This window comes from Chamaea fasciata, unplaced genomic scaffold (assembly GCF_029207755.1).
Source record: "Chamaea fasciata isolate MVZ Bird 193981 ecotype frontalis unplaced genomic scaffold, bChaFas1.0.hap1 SCAF_6, whole genome shotgun sequence".
In the NCBI taxonomy this organism is placed as follows: domain Eukaryota; kingdom Metazoa; phylum Chordata; class Aves; order Passeriformes; family Sylviidae; genus Chamaea; species Chamaea fasciata.
This window is the reverse complement of record NW_027094091.1, coordinates 29,144,339-29,163,757: the sequence shown is the minus strand read 5'-3', so window position 1 is coordinate 29,163,757 and position 19,419 is coordinate 29,144,339. Positions and strand designations below refer to the sequence as shown.

The 19,419-nt window shown below is 40.5% G+C and overlaps 1 long non-coding RNA gene across 2 annotated transcripts in view; it reads left to right on the top strand.

Annotated features, from left to right (window-relative positions):
- LOC136290603 (uncharacterized) overlaps positions 1-19,419 on the top strand; it is a 79,997-nt gene that overhangs the window by 16,733 nt on the left and 43,845 nt on the right. For both annotated transcript variants that reach the window (XR_010721239.1, XR_010721240.1), the window contains one exon: positions 16,499-16,578. This is a non-coding gene — a long non-coding RNA (uncharacterized lncRNA). The remainder of the gene's footprint in view (positions 1-16,498; positions 16,579-19,419) is intronic.

Sequence of the window (19,419 nt, the reverse complement as noted above, 5' to 3'; positions counted from 1 at the left end):
AGGCCTCGACCTGTGCCCTTTGTCTAGCCTAGTGGTAGGTACGGTTTTTTTCCCCTGGTTCCTTTCAGTGTCAGGGCATTCTCTTTCTGTGTAATACACTCTCTTGGAGAGTGTTTCTCTTTTCAGGCAGTCCTTCTGCATTGATCAAAACCCATCCAGAAAGCCACTGTAGAAATCTGAACTTATAATGATGTTCTTTTATATTTTCTTACAATGAACAATGGCTCTCTCAATTCTAATGGCAACAGTACATAGATGGAGGCAACAGTGCAAAGAGTTGGGGGTAAATAGCCATTATTTGCAAGACTTGCTGTTTCATGTCCTGGAAAAAAATAGAAATCCTGTCTTCTGCAGCCAAATCTTTACTACCTCTTGTTGAAAACATTCAAGGCCTTTGCAAATCTATGCTGAGATGAGGAAAGATAAGCATGGATTAACATTTTTCTTCTTTTTGGAAGAAAACATTAGTGACGATTAGATGGCAAAAGATCTTAGTTCTGCATCCCTCCTGAATAAGAAGAAAGAACAAACATTCTGCTTGATAATCTTTTTTTGGTTTGCTGGCCTTGACCTTTAAATCAATTATCCCCCAAATATCAGGCTCAAGAGTAAATGAGGGGAACTGAATGTGGCTCCATTGAATAAAAGACTCCCTCTGCTGCCTGAAGTACAGATCACCAGAGAAAACAGAATGTTTATTTCCGAAAGGGGCACAAAACATAAAGGAAATATGTCACTGCTTTGCTAGTCTGTTGGTGGTGGGCGGTTTTTAATTTTTTATTTTTATTTTTATTTTTATTTTGACTGGGTTTTATTTGTTTGGTTGGGGTTTTTTTTTTTTTGGGGGGGGGGTTGTGTGTTTTCTTTTTTTTTTTTAATAATTAATACATTTACAATCTGAGGAATGTGGGGAGTGAAGGAAAAGTTGTTACACAAGTGATGTAATGACACACTTTATCAAACATCTAGAAATATGACTGCCAGTAAGCACCCAGTTTTTGCGTAGTGTTCGTGAACACTGAACTGGCTGATATTTAGCTCCAGCTGAAATTCAGTTGATACTCACTCAGCAAGAAATAGACTACAGTTGCATAGAGCAAAGGACATTTTACTAGGAAGGCATTACTAGTGAGTTTACTATGGAGTAAAACAGGAACAAAACCATAGAAAGTACAAGCAGAAAATAGGATGCTGCAATAAGGTGTGGAAAATTTTCAGTTCCAGAAAGGGACTGAGAATTGAGCCTTGCAGTGAGACACCCTAAACTCCTTTACTGGTGTTATGTTTAAATTCTGTTTCCAGGTATTAGCTTTTTCTTTTGCATTGAAAGATATGACAGATATTATTGGAACGAATGTTTTGTAGAGGGAGATGATAGATATATTTGTTGGAATTTAAATTCTAAGTTTACTCATGGAATAACAAACATGCCAAATCAATTCTTCCTTTATACCAAGATGAATAGTAAAATGATATTTGACTCTAATGTTTTTTTGTCTCTGTGCTTTGTCTTTCAAGAGGTACAAGAGGCAGCTCTTGAAACGCATAACAAGTTTTAGACAATTTTCCTAGAGATGAAAAGAGTACATAAAGGAAGATAAATAATAAATAATTTTTCATTAGCTGAATAAAACCTAGTGGGCTGGTTGCTGAAGTTGATATATCAATAATGTACTCCAGAGAGAACGTAAAGGCAGGTGGAGGTTTAAGCAACTGACAGCATTTGAAACTACAGTCTTTTGAAGCTGTTCAAGTGCCACAGTAGAACCTGAGACCAAAGGAAACAGGAGGGGAAACATAAACAGATGGGAAAAAACAGATGGAATTGTTCAAGAAAATCAGCTGATGCAGCTATTCTGGCAGGAAGGTCTCCTTCATAAAGAGGGAGCCAGCTAAATTATCAGAATTTCTCAGTGTTTCTAACATTGTACCTCTCTTCTGAAGATCAGGTGCTCCCAACAAAAATTTCTTGATGTCTTGTTGCAGGCAAACTTAGTCTTGACTTGGGGACTGTTTTTAGTTATTACTAGTTAATGTAAAATTTAATTATTGAGTAGGGTATTGAAGAAAGAAAAATGCATATAAACACTTATGTTACCATTTCCTTCTCCTTTGCTAGATTCCATTTCAGACCCCTCTCCCTTACCCTCATATCCTCAACTCTGCATGTTTTTTCAGCATGTAACACTCAGTATGTCCCAATCTATTTGGTGAGGGGGTAGACAGTTCAGGAGGCTGAGGTCAGTGTGTAAGATTTTTTTTCTGCTAGTCCTTGCTTCTTGTTTTCCTCCACAGTTTTCTGCTTCTTAAACATTTTTATCTGCTCTGGCAAGGGTTTCATCTGTGCAGCAATCCCTGGGGCTGTCTCTGCTCTCGTATGTATTGCCCATGGGCTGTAATTTCTCAGGCTTCCTTCCTCTTGCAAGGAGCAGCTCATTCCTAGAGCGTGTCTCCAGGTGCATCCCTCAAAATATCTTCCACCTGCCTCTCTTGTTTCTCTTCCTCTGTTTTCACCCTCACAGTTCTCTAAGGCCTTTTCCTCATTTATCTTTTTATACATGTCCTCTCCTTCTACTCTTATATGTCTCCTGCCCCTTGTGGATGTCACTTCCATTAATGTGTTTGAGCAAAGGCACCATGTGCTCCCTTGCTGGTGTAAGTTTTGGTGAACGACTGGTTTCCAGCAGCTTCAGAGCTATCTGGAGGTGAGACCAGTGCTGGTCCTGTCACGGCCTCCTCCTATCAGGGCACCCTGCAGCAGCATCCTGCTCTCTAAACACTGCTAGATATGCCCAGCAGACTCCTTGCTCAGGATTTCCTACACAGTCACTTTATTTTCAGAGTGGAAAAGAAGGAATAAGGTTTCATGTACTGCCAATAAACCATACCATTGCACTATTTTTTGTGCCTTTATATAGAAGTAACTTCTCAGATCTGGTAGTTTGTAATGCTATCTGATATATGAAAACATTTTGAGAAATTGCCTGGCATAACAATTCAGTTATGATTAAATATAATAATTATAATTATATTAATTATAGGAAGGAAGCATATTTTGACTATTTTGATCTTGCACAGTTGTCATCTTTGCATTCCATTTTCCTACAAGCAAAAGAAATACAGACTTACTAGAAAGATATGATTCAGATGTGATTCTGGAAATATTATAAAATAATCCTAATTATGAAAATAGTATTATGGTGATAGCCCAAATAATTTGAAACAGTTCCTGTCTTCTCACTGACCCACTTCCAGACAAAACAGTTCTGTACTTACCTGAATGTGACTCTTCCCCTTCCCTCATGCCCACAATGAACTATGGAAATGACTTTATGGTTATTTGCGGGTTAAACCTTGAATGGACAGGCTGCCCTCAATTTTCCTCATACATACTCCGAAGTGGCCTCTTAGGAACCTTACCTGCACACTCACCCTTCTCTGAGAAATTAAAATCCCTTCTCATCCTATTTCCTTCTCATTCTCTGTTGTTGCTGTTCTTTCTGCATATCTTGCTGTAAATGCTCCTACACTTTCTGCCTGCTTCCCATTTCTTTTGCAGTTGTGTTGAGGAGAATTAAAATGACTGTGTTTACGTGTAGCGTGTGGTCTTGTATATAATCATGGGTGTGTAAGTTATAAACATTTCAGCCCGACAGAAATTTGATTGCTTTCAGCAGTTTTTGTCTTCTAGGTCTGTATTTTTACAAAATATTGTTTAGGTAAACCCCTTCAAAAGAGAGAAGACACTTCAAACTTGCACTATGTTCAGATAACTGCCTATGCAGGTTCTTCACATCTACAAAGTTCTGAATTTGTATGGGGAAAAAGATCTGAAAGGAGGAAGAGATCATGGACCAAGGGAAGGGGACTCGAGCTGAGATGAATTGCCAGCCTTGCACAGATATATTTAGCATTTCTAATGGCAAGACAAAGACTAGCTGAATTGCTAAATCAAATATTTGATAACTGCCTTATGGTTATATGGATTTAGCATGAACGTATTTAGCAAATGGCTGATTTAACATTTAGTAGGCTATAAGGTAAATAATGTGACAACATTGCAGTTAAGACAGCTGCAGAGCAAGCACAAAGCAGGCAGTTACCCTGGGTCAGTTTTGGAACTGACTCACCAGGAACAATGAACAGTCAGCCTGGACAGAGTGAGAAAGTACAGAAGGCCACAGATCACAGTGATCTGAAAGGATTGAAAGGCACTTCAAAGACTGAGGTTAGATCACCAGAAGAGGGCTAACATTGAAGACCTCATTGATAATTGCATTTGAGCATCAACAACTATTGAGGCACGCATCATTTCTCTGGTTGTCCCGCCGCATCAGGTGGGTTGTCTCTGTAATCTTGTGCTGTGAACATGAACTATGAAAGCCAAAGGAGGGGTCTCACCTCTTTTGTTTTGCCTCAAATTAAATGACTCAATTTCAGGCTAAGTTCCCCAGAACAAACTTATGTGGGATGTAATAATGAAAACCAATATTCGCTTTAGCCTTGAAATCATCCAATTGAATAATAATCCATAGCATCATGCTGGATGATGAATTCGTGTCTACCGGGAAAGCTGACTTTCCAATATGCTAATCTTTCAACCTTTTTATTTAATCTGCAAAATAACAAGGCTTAATGAGAATGAAAATGTGAATGCTATGATCTTCCCCTCTCCATTTATTAGGCAATTTTTTTGATGTCAGGGCAAAACAACAGAGCATAATAATAGCTTTGATTTTCCTCTGATTTTTCCTGTGTCTTTAATGCTGTTTTTTGTTTTCATAGATATTTACTATCATTTCTCCATTATGCCTTTGATAAGTTAGGGATTTTTTCAGAAAATGTTTTGACTATGAATCAATGTAAGAATCATATGTTAGCAAAGACAAAAATAAATTATCTTCCTCCACCCACCCTCCTATTGAGAAATGTCATGGACTGCAGGATTATTTTTCTGATGGTCGTGTAGATTTCTCAGCATACAGCTTTGCAAATTCTTACTTTCTGCAGTGAGAGACTAGAGCAGAGGATGAAGTTCTTTCCATTAAAAAAATGATGAAAATAGAATCATGACTGGAATCAGAATCCAAATATAAATATTCTTTAGATTACACATGTGTTTGACTTAAAGATTTTAAAATCAGTCAATCTCATATTAACTTTTCCTTTCCCTGGAGTTGTATTTCCACATTATCACAAACCTGCCTGCAAGCACTGTTTGAGTTTCACCTGTGAAATATTAATCTGTGGAGTCAATCAGATGCTGTCATTAGCTGTGATTTTTCTGAGTGGAGGATGTTTTGCTTTGCAGCTTAAACGAATCCCTGTAACTGATCTGGGAAGAAGCAAACTCAAAATATAATTTTATTCAGAAGCAGTTCATAAAGAACTGCTAGGGGGTCCAATAGATGCTGTTGCAAGACAGGTTTGGTATCAAGGACAAGTTCTTTGGGAATAAGGCAAGTTAAATTTGTGCTTCCAGACTAAACAGGTCCTTCTATAGTTATGCAGACTGAAGAATTCCCCTGGTTTACATGCGTTAGTTTGAAATGTGTTTAGCATGCTGGGAAAGACACAGCTTGACTAGCTTTTCCCTGCAAAGTATGTGATAACCTTGGAAAAATTTGCTTACGTTTATTTTATATTTTAAGACAGAAAGAATGGCCAGGGAGAAAATGGTTCATCCATGAGTCATCATATTTTCAGGAGTAAGCCTGTTATTTGCAGCGTGATTGCCTATTAAAACTGTAGATTTTAAGTTTAGGTCACTAAAACTTAGCTTTTTTAAACTGCTTTTGCATGCTTTGGAAGAATATATGAATCCAACAGGGTCTCATGTAGCCATTATATTGACTATCTTCCCATTGCCCTTATACTTCTATTCAAAGGAATCACGTTTCCCATTCAGAGGAAGAAAAAAACATTCCACAGATAGTTGTTTTTAATGAAAACATCCTTTTTTTTCTATATAGACACAAATGAAAAAAAGTGTAGCTATGATTAATAAATGCCATTTCCACAAAAGCCAAAGAATGCTTTATTGACTGAAGTAATAAGGTTCTTTTCGTCTCTGGATGAATTATCTTTTTCTTCATAAGAATATTTTTGCTATCTCATACTGTGATTGTATTAGGTGAGAGAACAAGATGAACAGTGTCAAAAATTTGCAGTTTCATTTATAGAAGTAAGTCTGGAAACCTTTTGTTCTGGTTATAGTTTTTAAACCTCAACAGATGCAATTCTTCTAAGGTCTGGCTTTACCTTACACAGGATTGCATGATAACCTGATGCTACTAAGGAGAATTATTCTGGACATATAGCTAGTTTCAAGAAAGTCTACACAGTGAAAAACTTGCATGTAAAATCTACAAAATATTTTATATAAGTACATTAGCAAATAGCTTTCCAAAATGAAGTGCAAAATTTTTATTTTACCCTGAAGCAATCAGTGGTTGAGCTTTGATTTTTCAATCATATCAATAAGAAGAGAGCTAAAAAACCCCAGCCACCAGTAAATAGAATATGAAACTTAAGTACAGAAATAAGTAGTTTCATATTTAGTAATACATGCATTTTAAAATCTGGACACCTTATCTGGATTCTAGTTTGCTAGTTGGAACCATCTTGTGGGGTAGTAGAATGATGGTATCAAACAGACCAACCTGCATGGCAGACCATGCTGTGGGTATGAAATATCACTTTAGTGCATTATTATGAAATCAAAATTACATCCAATGGGTCTTTAAGAATTTCTCTGATGACTGAAATAATAAGTAATGTGAGACCAGGAGAGCAGATGTAATGCTTTGCTATGACCAGTTCTTCATTTAGTCCCATTTTAATTTTAGTAATATTTTAATTTTTCTTACTTTATGACAAATAAGCATGCTACTTTTTTTCCTGTTTTTATCTTTTTTTATGCAGCCACTTATCTTCAAGCTTAGTAATGGCTGTTTTCAGCAGCCCTTAACAATGCTAGTAAGACTGCAACTACTCCTCATCCATTAAAAATATCGCTAACATTCCCTGATGATTTTGAGCCAGAATGGGGAGTCTGTGGAAAGTTTACATTTCCTCCATTAGGGGGAATCCTTGCTCTATCTTCTGAAGGTTTCAATTTCTCCCAAAGTACCTTAAAGTTATTTTTTGCATTAAGAAATGCTGAACTCTATAGTTCTGATTCTGAAATCTCCGTTTAAAGTAGTGGTCCGACCACTGATGCTTAGAGTTAGCATTTCAGTGTGTGTGAGAGGAAGACTTACTTCTGTTGATTTGTGCAAGAGCATTGAATTCTTTTTGTTCTCTTCTGTACATTATTGGCTGTTGCAGGAAAAGCATAGTCCTTGCACAGAAAAGTCAAACAGTTCAAAGATTGATCAGGAGACTCCTTTCAGAATAAGTCTCTTTTTGAAAGAGTCAGCATAGTGAAGTGTTCAGTGGTAACTACTATAAAAGTTCTTTCTTCTGCCAGCTTTTGTTTTAAGCCAACTCTGGCTCCATTACTTGAGCAGTTCAAAATACTCTTCAGAAAAGCAACATCCACATGGAGCTGATCTGCTTAGCCAGTTGGAAAAAAAATTTAAAAAGTGCATTTAAATTACTGTGATTGTGGTGAATCTTCAGAGGGGTGATAAAATCTAGCCTTGACTAAAGGTTTTCACCTTTTAAAATTCTGAAGTAATGGAAAACAACTGTGGGAAAATCAGTACTTTTGCATAACTTCAATATTTTCTTTTTGTTCCAAATAGTAAAAGATCATTCACTTTTTCATGAACTGGGAAACCATACAGAACTAGGAAACGATTGCAGTGTACATTGTGTTGGGTTTTTTCTGAATCTTGGAAGATATCTGAGAGTAAAATGTGTCTTTGGGGAGCAAAGTTGGATTTTATTAAGTAGGAATGAGTAACAAAAGGATATAATTACCTTTGAAAGGGAAATGCTGTCTTTTGGGGACAGTCTTTCATCTTGGTGAAATTCCAAGCAATACAAAGCTACTCCCTTACTTTTTTTAGAAACAAAATGAGGAGGAAAAAGCAAATGAGAATAAAAATGGAATAAAGTTATTTCTCAGGTAAAAGGAAATTAAGTTATAGTTTTTATACTGGCAGAACATATGGTCAGAACAAATCAATGCTGAGCATAGTAGTTCCTATGGCACTGTCAGGCAAACAGCAAAATAACAATAATACCTCTTCGTAATGGTTATAGTCAGTGTCTCCACATATTTGCAGTCCCTGAACTCAAGGCTGAAAGGACCAGGGAAGGCTTAGGTTTGACCTAAGCTATGCAATTTCCAGTTTGGGGACATCTACCTACAATATCCATCACAGGCTCATGCAAGGACAAAATTTTAACATTTTTAGTATTTTAGTTCAGCTGAAGCTAAAATAGCTGTAAGAAATCCATTCTTGGAATCTGAAAGGCTAAAGTGACAGATATTCAGTGATGCCAGTGAAGATTCTGAGCATTTCTAATAGACGAAAAAGGAGTTCCAAAGCTTCAGTGATGTGACATAAAAAAATGATCTTCAGATAAGTTCTGAATTTTTAAAAAAGTGCTTTAGTACCAGAGTTGCAAGTGTTCAAGTGGAGCAGAAGAATTCCACATCAGCAACACCAAACCTTAAGAATGGGTAGTTCTATCAAGTTCTCTAAATACTGCAACAGTAGAACTCAGGGCCCCACAGCCTTCAGGCAGCACCAGCTCTTAAAACTAAAAAATTATATAAAAAAATCAAAGTCTTTTGTCTCGCCTGCCCCCTGAGTGCAAGTAGTTTCAGACAAAATAGGAACTGACCCTGCCTATGCTTTTACAGAAGTCAAATTATCCTCAAAAAACAACATATAATATCAATACAGCAGTTTTGTACCAGGTGATGATTTAATTAGCTGTCTGTCTGAGGAAAACTGGGATATGTGTGGCTAAGATAACAAATGGGCCAAAGTTTGAAGTAAATTCTTTACTGATTTCTCTTTTATACCTCTTTAGCACCTGTGTGTTCACATAGCTCACATGACTTCTTGTCATGAGTTTTGTAAGAGCATATTATTCTATTCCATCTGGGTGAAGCAGAATTGCTTATCTTTGCTCAAATGGGTCAGTGTCACTTATCAGACGGTGGACTGCAACTTATCTCTCTTCATTGTTTCACTACTTCCATGGGAACGTCTTCTGCTAATGGACCATGAAGAGCTCATCAATGACATTACACATTACAGTGCACTATTGTAAGCTGCTCCACACAGGGAGAACAAGCCAAACCATCTTAACCTAGATAAAAAGGAGCCACAGTCCCACTAGGTATCCAGTTTTTCCACCGGATCCCTGGAGGAAGACCGGACCCATCTCACCATTACTGGACCCTTTTTTCTTCAACGGGACCATCTCTACTCCAACAGAACCACATCTGCCACTCCAGGAGGGCTTACTTTGGACTGCTTCCAACATCCTGACCAACAGGGTGTCAGGTTGTATTTCTGACTCTGTCAGGGTTTTCTAGGATTTCTTGTTTGTTTGTTTGCTTGTTTATTCTTCTGTACTACAACATCTGTATTTTTATATCCCTAGTAAAGAACTGCTATACCTATTCCCAAAATCTTTGCCTGACAGCCTTTTAATTGCAAATTTATGATAATTTGGAAAGGGGGGAGAGGGGCTTACATTTCAAGGGAGACTCCAACCCTCCCTGGCAGATACCTGTCTATCTAAACCAAGACAGATTTTGGCACCCAATGTAGAGCTAGAGGGCATTGAGAGGAAAAAGGAATAGCAGTTCTTTGGTGACCTAAGTTCTTGTGTATAGAAGCCTTGTTGGACAGCATCATGTGGTCCAGTTTTCCCTGGTTTGGGTGGCATGTGGTTGTGGCTGTATTTCTGCCATTTGCAAGCCTTTATCTAAAAATGGGCCTCATAACTAAAGCTACTGTGACTGTCATCCAGTTTATTTTATGGCTTAATAAGGTGAAGAACTCATGGATTTTTAGTTTCCTCTGGAAGGCAGGCACATGGATTCAGGGCTATCGTACACTAACTGTGTGTTTTTAGAGTTACTTTAACAAGGGTACCTACTGTGAGGAAATGACACCGGGGGAGTTTTTTTCCCAACCCTTTACCCATCTCTTTGGGTCTGCCCCACCAGTTTTTGAAGGGTTTAAATCCTCTCCGAATGCTAATGATATCATACAATGGCTGGTGCTGCTAATAGGCGTATTCTATTTAGCATTCAGAGATAAGGGAAGATTGACCTGGATAACCACCCTGATACCTACCCCACAGAATAGGGATGATACCCCAGAGCCTGACTCTGCCCCACAGCCTGCCTCAGAAAGGACCCACCCGGTTGGGTTGAGGTTCTGGTAAAAGAGATGCATGAGATGGGCCAGATGCTGAGGGAGTACATTTCCCCAGCTCATGAAAAACCCTCCCCCTGCCCCGAGAAGGCAGAGACTGATGGTGCAGCAGTGGAACCCACAGACGTTACAACTGTCCAGGTTCCAGCTGAACCACAAGGGCAGCCACAGCCAGCAGCAGTCGCCCCTGTGGAAACAAGGAAGTGTAAAGTGAAATTGTCAGATCCTGGTATTAAAGATAAGAAAGGAGGGTCCTCACAATCCACAGAAGAGCCACAGATTGAGATCATTACTGAGTCCCTGTCGTATGAAAGTCTATGTAATCTGCAAAAAGATGTTGTATGACGAGGACGTGAGGCTTATACAGCCTGGCTACTTCGAGTCTGGGACCTTATGGGTACAGGCGTACAACTGGATAGTGCTGAAGCAAGGAATTTGGGACCCTTGACCCAGGACTCAGGTATAAATCAGGTATTTGTAAGAGAGCAAAGACCCCTTTCCCTTTGGGAACGACTTCTAATGAGTGTGTGAGAGAGATTTGTCCACAGAGACAGAATGCAAGAGCACAACAATAGAATGCGATGGAAGACCCTTGAGGAAGGAATCCAACAGTTGAGAGAAGTGGCAGTATTGGAAGTACTTTTTGGGAGGACCGGACAGCATGATAATGACCCCGACAAAGTTAAATGCACAGGGCACATGTTGTGGAATCTGGCAACTCATGGACCATCCCAATACGCCACATTCATCGCAACAATTAATGCCGAAGATAACCGAGAGACAGTGGGTTCTGTTGCCAACAAGCTCAGAAATTATGAAAGTATGATCAGTGGCCCAATGCAGGCTCATGTCTCTGCGGTGGTGAAGGAACTCAAAGAGGAGATGAGGGAAATGAGAGAGGACATGAGAAGGAACAGTTCCCATGTAGCACCGGTGCGAGTCACAGGCCCCAGAATCAGAACCCAACATCCCCCAGCGAGAGAGAGAGGGTACACCCCTTGAGCTGACCTGTGGTTTTATCTGCGGGACCATGGGGAGGATATGGGAGTGTGGCATGGAAAACCTACTTCTGTCCTGGCAGCACGGGTACGTGAGCTCAAGGAGAGAAACGCTAACAGAAGGAGTTCCACTAGAATGAAGGTAGCCTCAGCCTCCCATGAGCAAGCTGCCAGGTATTACGGAGGTGGGAATGCTGTGTCGGATTCCCTCGAAGGAACCTCTACCATATATGTCCAAGAAGGAAATAATAACCAGTGCTAGAGGGGCCCTGCCTCTAGCCAGGAAGAGGCACGGGAAAATTGGGTTTTTTGGACTGTGTGGATTCGATGGCCTGGCACATCAGAGCCACAAAAATATGAAGCTTTGGTAGATACTGGGTCGCAGTGTACTCTAATGCCATCGGGACATGTGGGGGCAGAACCGATTTCCATTGCCGGGGTGACGAGGGGATCACAGGAATTGACTCTGGTTGAAGCCGAGGTGAGCCTGACCGGGAAGGCGTGGCAGAAACTTGCGATTGTGACCGGCCCAGAGGCTCCATGTATTCTGGGCATAGACTTCCTCAGGAATGGCTATTATAAAGACCCTAAAGGACTCAGATGGGCTTTTGGAATAGCTGCTGTGGAGGCAGAGAACATTAAGCAGTTGAACACCTTGCCGGGACTATCAGAGAACCCATCTGCAGTGGGACTCCTGAAAGTAGAAGAACAACAAGTACCTGTTGCCACCTCGACGGTGCACGGTCGGCAGTATCGGACAAATCGGGACGCTGTGATCCCCATCCACAAGATGATCCGTGAGCTGGAGAGCCAAAAGGTGGTCAGCAAAACCCACTCACGCTTCAACAGCCCTATCTGGCCTGTGTGCAAGTCTGATGGAGAATGGAGACTGACTGTGGACTATCGTGCATTGAATGAAGTGACTCCACCGCTGAGTGCTGCTGTGCTGGACATGCTGGAACTTCAGTACGAGCTGGAGTCCAAGGCAGCGAGGTGGTATGCCACTATTGACATTGCCAATGCATTTTTCTCCATTCCTCTGGCTGCAGAATGCAGGCCTCAGTTTGCTTTCACCTGGAGGGGCGTGCAGTACACCTGGAACCGGCTGCCCCAGGGGTGGAAACACAGCCCCACCATCTGCCATGGGCTGATCCAGGCTGCACTGGAGAAGGGTGAAGCTCCGGAACATCTACAGTACATTGATGACATCATTGTGTGGGGAAAGACTGCAGCTGAAGTGTTCGAGAAAGGAGAGAGGATCATCCAGATTTTGCTGAAAGCCGGGTTTGCCATCAAGAAGAGCAAAGTCAAGGGACCTGCCAGAGAGATCCAGTTCCTGGGAGTAAAGTGGCAGGATGAACGGCGGCAGATTCCCACTGAGGTCATCAACAAGATCACAGCAATGTCTCCACCAACCAACAAGAAGGAAACACAAGCTTTCCTAGGTGCCATAGGCTTTTGGAGAATGCACATTCCAGAATACAGCCAAATTGTGAGCCCTCTTTACCTGGTTACCTGCAAGAAGAACGATTTCCACTGGGGCCCTGAACAACAACAAGCTTTTGTTCAGATCAAGCAAGAGATTGCTCACGCAGTAGCCCTTGGCCCAGTCAGGACGGGACCAGAAGTGAAGAACATGCTTTACTCTGCAGCCAGGAACAACAGTTTGTCCTGGAGCCTTTGGCAGAAGGTGCCTGGGGAGACCCGAGGCCGACCACTGGGATTCTGGAGCAGAAGTTACAGAGGGTCCGAAGCCAACTACACTCCCACAAAGAAGGAAATCTTGCCTGCCTATGAAGGAGTTCAAGCTGCCTCAGAGGTAATTGGCACGGAAGCACAACTCCTCTTGGCACCCTGACTACCAGTGCTGGGGTGGATGTTTAAAGGAAAGGTTCCCTCTACCCACCATGCCACTGACGCCACATGGAGCAAATGGACTGCCCTTGTCACACAGCGCGCCCGCATTGGAAACCCAAATTGCCCTGGGATTTTGGAAGTAATTACCAACTGGCCAGAAGGTGAAAGCTTTGGTCTCACAGTAGAGGAGCAGGAACAAGTGACAAGAGCTGAAGAAGCTCCTCCATACAACCAACTGCCTGCAGAAGAAACACACTACGCTCTTTTCACTGGCGGTTCCTGTCGCATCATAGGGATGAACCGCAAGTGGAAAGCAGCCGTATGGAGCCCCACACGACAGGTCGCACAAGCCACTGAAGCAGAAGGGGGATCGAGTCAACTTTCTGAACTCAAAGCTGTTCAATTAGCCCTTGACATTGCTGAAAGAGAGAAGTGGCCAAAGCTCTACCTCTACACTGATTCGTGGATGGTAGCCAATGCTCTGTGGGGCTGGCTGGAAAGGTGGAAAAAGGCCAACTGGCAGCATAGGGGAAAACCAATCTGGGCTGCTGATGAATGGAAGGACATTGCCACTTGGGTAGAGAAGCTGCCTGTAAAAGTCCGCCATGTAGATGCCCATGTTCCCAAGAGTCGGGCTAATGAGGAGCACCAAAACAATGAGCAGGTAGATCAGGCTGCAAAGATAGAGGTGTCAAAGATAGATTTAGATTGGCAACACAAGGGAGAGCTGTTCCTAGCCCGATGGGCCCATGATGCCTCAGGTCATCAGGGCAGAGATGCCCCCTATGAGTGGGCACGAGACCAAGGGGTGGATTTAACCATGGATAGTGTTTCTCAGGTCATCCATGACTGTGAGACGTGTGCTGCAATCAAGCAAGCCAAGTGGGTGAAACCCTTATGGTATGGTGGGCGGTGGTCCAAATATAAATATGGGGAAGCCTGGCAGATTGACTACATCACCCTTCCCCAAACCCGCCAGGGCAAGCGTTATGTGCTAACCATGGTGGAAGCCACCACTGGATGGTTAGAGACCTACCCTGTGCCTCATGCTACTGCCCGGAACACCATCCTGGGCCTGGAAAAACAAGTCCTGTGGAGACATGGCACCCCTGAGAGAATCGAGTCAGACAATGGGACCCATTTCAAGAACAGCCTTATCAACACCTGGGCTAGAGAGCATGGCATTGAATGGATATATCACATTCCTTATCATGCACCAGCTGCCAAGAAAGTTGAACGGTGCAATGGACTACTAAAGACTGCCCTGAAAGCACTTGGTGGGGGAACCTTCAAAAATTGGGAAATGAACTTAGCAAAGGCCACATGGATGGTCAACACTTGAGGATCTGTCAATCGAGCTGGTCCTACCCAGTCAGAACCCTTGCACACAGTGGATGGAGATAAAGTCCCTGTGGTACACATGAAAGGTATTTTAGGAAAGACTGTTTGGATTAACCCTACCTCAGGCAAAGGTGAACCCGTTCGTGGGATTATTTTTGCTCAAGGACCTGGTTACACTTGGTGGGTAATGCAAAAAAATGGGGAAACCAGTTGTGTACCACAAGGAAACCTAATCCTAAGTGAGAATTGAGTGTGAAGGTTCATTGTGTTAGGTACGATGCAGATGGTAATAGAATAAGGGGTGGAAAAATCTGTCTTGGTTTAGATAGACAGGTATCTGCCAGGGAGGGTTGGAGTCTCCCTTGAAATGTAAGCCCCTCTCCCCCCTTTCCAAATTATCATAAATTTGCAATTAAAAGGCTGTCAGGCAAAGATTTTGGGAATAGGTATAGCAGTTCTTTACTAGGGATATAAAAATACAGATGTTGTAGTACAGAAGAATAAACAAGCAAACAAACAAACAAGAATCCTAGAAAACCCTGACAGAGTCAGAAATACAACCTGACACCCTGTTGGTCAGGATGTTGGAAGCAGTCCAAAGTAAGCCCTCCTGGAGTGGCAGATGTGGTTCTGTTGGAGTAGAGATGGTCCCGTTGAAGAAAAAAGGGTCCAGTAATGGTGAGATGGGTCCGGTCTTCCTCCAGGGATCCGGTGGAAAAACTGGATACCTAGTGGGACTGTGGCTCCTTTTTATCTAGGTTAAGATGGTTTGGCTTGTTCTCCCTGTGTGGAGCAGCTTACAATAGTGCACTGTAATGTGTAATGTCATTGATGAGCTCTTCATGGTCCATTAGCAGAAGACGTTCCCATGGAAGTAGTGAAACAATGAAGAGAGATAAGTTGCAGTCCACCGTCTGATAAGTGACACTGACCCATTTGAGCAAAGATAAGCAATTCTGCTTCACCCAGATGGAATAGAATAATACGCTCTTTACAAAACCCATGACACTTCTATATTGTAAGTGCAAAGAATATCTATGTTTTGGGCTGTTTTTTCATTTTCATGTTCCAATAACTGCATCAGTTTTTGTTTAGACATCACAATAGTGGTGGCTTAATGCAGAAGAATAAAAACATTTTGAAAAACTAATGATAGCAATGGATTTTACATACTCGTTTTTCAGAGTATAAAATAAAAAGGTTGGATATTCCTTTTGTGTGAAATATGCATGCAATACAATTCCCAGCCATAATATTTTTTTGTAATTATATGAAAATTTAAATGAAAAAGGTAATTTTTATACTCAAACCAACCTAGCTTCTGTGATTATAGAAAAAAAGGATAGTTGTATAATGTACTTAAAAGAAGTGAATTGAATTGTGCGTGGAAATCAACAGGAGATGACACTCAAAATTCACACTGAATTATTGAAGGGTACAGAGAATTTCTGTGTTAGATAAGATTTTATCTTTAAGAGAAATTTCAGGAATTAATGAATATCTACTTCTTTACAGTCTGTCCAAGAGCTTACCCCACTTGTCTTTTGTCATGGAAATGCTTTTAAAAAATAGTGCAGAGTACACAGCTGTAACTAAGAAAGAGTGGAAAAGAACTCACTTATTCCAAAAATGGACTTGACAGCCAACTGGTGCTGCTGTTTCCAATACAATGTGTTTTACTGTAAGAAATAGAGGGTGTAGATTGAGAAACCAGAAATGTGATTCACAGAACTAAAGTGTTTCCCAGATAAATCCATGAAAATGTTTTCTTAGTGCTCTGTTGTTTGTTCACTTGATAAGGACTGAAGATTTCTGCTTCCTAAGGGAGGACCCAGTTGGGAAGTTAGAAAAGCAATTCCTGCTGACCTTGCTCCCAGCTATCAGATGCTTTTTCATCTTCGTTTTCAGCACTACTTCTGTCATTGTTTGTGTGAAATTTTTTTTTAATAGCAAAACAACAAAAGGGGCCTGAGGAGGCTGATCTTTGCAGAGCTGTGACCAGAGGCAGGAAGGGAACGTGAAGGCAGCAGGTAAGCGACAATCAAAATGAATGGAGTTGAGTGTACGGGTGAACAGACAGGAGTTTATTGGAAATCTGGAAGTATCTAAGAGAGGTGATGGCAGAAAGTAAAGGTGAGGGAATAGTGAAGGCTAAGTACTCTGCACCAAAAAAAAGCACAGTTTTTTTTGTTTGATTGTTTGTTTTTTTTAACATAGGCATCTTTAAGTTCAAAACATAAGCAGGAAGCTATATATAAAGAAAGTAGTGCTCTTGTGAACTCTTAAGAGCAACAACTGCTGCAGTCGGAGGACTTCTGATGTTTATGACTTCAAGGAAGACATCCAGGCTACTGAGAGAGTAGCTATAGCATTCTAGATAAGACAATCATGAAACACAGCTATGATTAAAAAAAAACCCAACAAACCAAACTTTAATGACTATATGGTGGCATAGTGATGCTTCAAGGGCTATAAGCTAAATCTTGGCTGCATTATAAGCTGTGTGACCTCAGAGTTTCCATGCTTCTGTAGAGGAGTCCATATTAATTTTGTCATTATATTTTCAGAGGACTGAATGATTGACTGCATTAACAGCCTGTATATTCTTACTAACAGTTGTCTCCATCACTCATTAGTCTTTTAAAAGCAAATCTTTGGTGATTTGGTAGATGGAAATGTGTCCCTCTGCGTCAATATTGAATCAGTCTCTCCATGGAATGACATGGTAACTGATTCTGGTTACTGAGATGGCACACAAGTCAGTACTTAATTAATAAAAATAGTGGTGTACAGAGACAATGTACTGATGCAGAGGCACTGTGTGTAGCTAGATGAGATGTATGAAATTGACATCTTGCACTCTGTTTGACCAATTCATGAGTTTGCAAACTGAAATATAGGCAGTAATCTATTCCCCCCCAGATTTCAGGGAAACTTGTAATTTTTCTCTGCTGTTAGGGGTCCCAAAATTTCAAAACCCTGGACCTAAATGTCTTTGAACTATTTAATTCCCTTTTCATTTTTCTATTTCTGTGGATGCTTTTAAAATGTAGATGAATAATGTTCAGCCAATGCAAAGATTATATTTCAAAATTTTCTCACAATGTGTTTAATGGAGTCTTAAAAAGACATATATTGAAGTGATTACTGAAGTGTTAAAGGAATTTATATTAATAGTAGCTTCAATGGACTTTAGTTTCAGCTGCATTCCCTAATTTCTTTTCCAGTTTCTGAATATCCTTTTAGAGTGGAGTGTATCCTTATGTTTCCTGTTGTGCTGTAATGCTTTTTATATATGTACTTTGACTTTCTCCAGTCAGAAAGCGTCTCTGGGTATTTCTTTTTTTCCATGCATTTTTTTGCCACTCTGAACCCCCTTCCTGTTGCTGTCAGTCGTCTGGAGAGAACAACACTCACTAGCTCTGCTATAAGTAGGCAAGGCTCTGCAGAAAGGGAAATGCTGCCTAAAAAAAGAACTTTTAACTATTTTTAACTATTTATTTATTAGTTTTAGAAATATTTAAGCTTGAAAGCAGTAACAATTTTTTGTTATTTTAGATCCAGTTACAAACTACATATTGGTTTTGGCATTATGATAACAAGCAGCTGCCAGGCAGGATAGTCCATGTTGCCTTGACTGTTGGCTAGAAATTTTACTGAATAACATTTGAAGTATAAGGCCTTTTTCAGGGCTGATCCCAAGGGAGATTTCTGGAGTTAAAGATAGCTGAACTTTAGTATAAGCCATCTCCTTAGCAGTCCAACAAAATAACCTCAGTAACAACAGACTGACTTAAAATTTAAAGCTCATATAAAAAGATAGATTTGAATTGGGAGTATATTCATGAAGAGAAGGAACTGACACATCCTTTGATGTTTGACTATGCTTACTTTTAATGGCCATAGTGTAAAACCCAGAGAAGACCTTCCCTGAGTTTCTAAAAGTTGAATTTACTTGTAACATGGGATGAAATTTAGTCTGCTTTTTCCATTTACATAGGAGGAATTTCGTTGTGTTGCTGTGGGTATTTGTTTGGTAACGTTGAAATGAAAAACTCCCAAACATGTAGTACCACAGCTTGATTAGTGTGCCTATGTGACTCTCCACATACGCACAGTAGATGTTTTCATGAATTGTGTAGAGGCATAACCAATATAGGCTTTCAAAATTTGATGATGTTGCTTTTTGAAGCATGTATGTACTGCTGTTATGAAATACAAGCCGTAACAAATGGGAAGGTTAATGATCAGGAAAACTATGTTTTCATATCCCTGGCAGATTACTGATTTCCTGCCTTACTTGCTAGATTATTTTTTCTTCCTCTATTCTGCAGCTTTTGCAGAAGTGTATAGTAGCTCAGAAATGAGCTGCTAATAGTGAAGTATGGTACTATTCATCAGAGGAACAAATTCCTCTGGACTGGTGACATATTTGCTCTTGACTTGTGTAGTGTTATATCCACAATATTTTTATGCAAAGGGTCATTACATCCCATTGTAAATGTGTTGTGCCTGTACCTGATACTAGATACATATCTATTTGAATGCAAACTGTCTGTGATGCATACAAAGCTTGGATGAACATTTACATTCCCTTCATTAGTCTTCCTTTACAACTGTTATTTATGATATTTAAGTCAGTCTGAATGGGTACTTGTTTATGAGATTATTATTTAGCGCTGACTAAATAAGCTAACATTTAGGAAACAGATGTTGCAGTTGAAATCTCTCTCTTAGAACTATATTTTCTGGATAATACTTTATATAGGTTCAAGTTGCCAACTAGTGTCAATATTCTTGAAAGTAGTGACAGATGTGAACTATTCATCCTAAATTTTATGCTCTTTCCCGAGACATGATTTTTCATCTAA